At 38.1% G+C, this 2,530-nt stretch overlaps 1 non-coding gene across 1 annotated transcript; it reads right to left on the minus strand.

Moving 5' to 3' along the window:
- Positions 1-286: 286 nt before the first annotated feature.
- On the minus strand, positions 287-358 carry TRNAT-GGU (transfer RNA threonine (anticodon GGU)). Its single transcript has one exon. It is a non-coding gene; the product is annotated as a tRNA-Thr (tRNA).
- Between the last annotated feature and the right edge of the window lie 2,172 nt (positions 359-2,530).

The following is a 2,530-nucleotide window of genomic DNA, read 5'->3' on the forward strand; positions in this document are numbered from 1 at the left end:
AATGAGCACAGAAAATATTACACGACGGATTTGAATTCTCAAATTGTGCAACGGACAATTGTTGATTGATTTGTATGTTATGGGTACTTCAGTACATAGGCCATTTCGGCCCATCATGTTATAAGGAGATAGACCTCTTAACCAAGACAAAATTGAGGGTGGCCCCTGAAAAGAAAAGAAAATGGCTGTTAAAATTTTTCTTCCTCAATATTTAAAACTAAATCATTCACTCACTACTAAACAAGAACTAAAACTTTACTACGTAGAAATTTTCAGCGAAAAATGCAGGCTCGACCAGGACTCGAACCTGGGTCTCTGGCATACCGTGCCATTGCTCTAACCACTGAGCTACCGAGCCGGCCTGGCCATGCCTGATTTTTCGCTATCGCTGTTCTACCTACGTGGATTCCAGAGACCAGAGTTGGAGTCCAGATCGAGCCTGCATTTTTCGCTGAAAATTTTTACATAATACATCTCCTGTGTGTGCCTAATCTTCAATAAAACTTTACTGTCTTCGAGGACTAAAATATCCTTACCTAGGTTAACCTCCAGACCGCCGAGCGGGTTTTCGAAAGTAGCCTCTCTCTGGCCGCCGCCTTTGCGCGCGATTTTTAAATTTTACACTTATTTCAGAAGAACGTTATATCTCGGAGACTATTTGAGCAATCTACTTCGGGTAACTTTTGTTTTTCAGCTAGAACATCAGGGCATGCAACTGTGCAGAAATAAAAAACGCCAAAGCCAATAAGATGGGTTGGGTGGGCCGCGGCCCCCAACTTTCTATGAAAAAAAATCATAAAAATGGGGAGTTTTTTCACATATTCTATAATGCAATGCACCCAGGAACATAAAATTGCTTTCATTCGGTTGAGAAAGGACCATTCTTTGAAAATAAGGCTTAAGTTTGCCCCACCTTCCAAAAATGGTGGGGGAGAGGGGGCAAACTCCCCATTTTTATGATGTTCTAGCTGCAAAACAAAAGTTACCCGAAGTAGATTGGTCAAATAGTCTACGAGTTATAACATTTTTGTCAAATAAGTGTACAAATTTAAAATTCGCGCCAGCTTCCATGGGTAACTTTGTAGTTGTGGGGAAGGGGGGTCCTGGGTGGGTGGGTTTTCTTCCACATGACATTTCAAAGTATTATCTGAACATCTGCCAGCGTTTACAACCTCACATACAAGTATGAAGATGCTAAAAGCACATGTACTTTTTAATCAACACGATGGGTCACCAGTGAGCCATCGGCCGACTACGCCTATATTTTCTATGGGTCACATGTGACACATTGGCCGAGTGAAGGTTAAGAGCTGAGGCTGTAAAGTGGCAGTCAGCAAACAAGGACAACACAGTCCTACTGAGGATAATACTGGCCGTAGGTCCTGAATGCCAGAGCCTCGTTGGCCTGCACGAAGCAGTGACCGGAGTGTACTATGTGGAATTGACAGTGGATGATGATTTTCATTCATAATTTAGGTTATGTTATGTTCCTTTTCTGCAGGTTTCAATTTCAATTTTCCTTTATTAAAGGGCGAGGTTCTGACTGCGGCTGTTCTACCACCTAACCTTGATGGATACATATACATACTAAATACATTCTACTTACTAAATGTTTGTGCAATAATAAACAAAAAAGAACAAAGCAGAAAGAAAGAAACAATGAAGACACAAAAAGAACAAATGCAAGAGTGAGAACAAAGGTTCGTCTACACACACACAAGAATGGAAAAATATTGAAAACAAATACACAAAGAATACACAAATCAATTGACACAATTGTGCCTGGTGTGAACAAGTTAAGACTAATACAAATTAATATTATGTAGAAACATATAAATGTTCTTAATATACTAGAAAGGACAAAATATCGTCAAGGGTTGGCAACATGTAAAGGAGAAAGTAAACAAGCAAAATTAGAATTGTTTTTAGGAAGTTGGTTATTATTCATGAGTGCTGGAACACATTTATTGTTCATTTAACAATAGATTTTTAGTTGTTTTTTTTAGTTCTGGTTAATCGTGAAGATGAAGACGAAAGATGATATGATAAATGGATGAAAGGACAATCACAAACACACTTGCACAGGATGCAACACAAGCTGCACAGAAGATTATGCTGGCTCTAATTCCATACGCCAAAACATCATTGTCTGTTATTTGCTAAATGGGTATATCAGCACTGAGGCTACATGCACACTTGCCTTAATAATGCCACATAAGCCAATTAGCAAAACAGAGTAATTTAAAATACAGTGAATAAAAATAATGATGACTTAGGACTAAATACTTACCAAGAATAAAATGAAACAAATTAAACATCTTAAATCTACATGTCATTGCTAAAAGTTTACATCCTTATTTATAATCATGGCAAAACATTCCTAAAAACTGAAAGAACTAAGTAATTTATAAAGCTGAGGGTTTGGTGTGGTACTCAGCACAGACTAGGATAAACACAGGACATGACACAATCCTACACAGTATTAAATTGGATAAGGACCCAGATGCAAGTTTTAAACAAGATAGTTCAA

This window comes from Lepisma saccharinum, chromosome 13 (genome assembly GCF_977018435.1).
Source record: "Lepisma saccharinum chromosome 13, izLepSacc3.1, whole genome shotgun sequence".
Lineage (NCBI taxonomy): Eukaryota > Metazoa > Arthropoda > Insecta > Zygentoma > Lepismatidae > Lepisma > Lepisma saccharinum.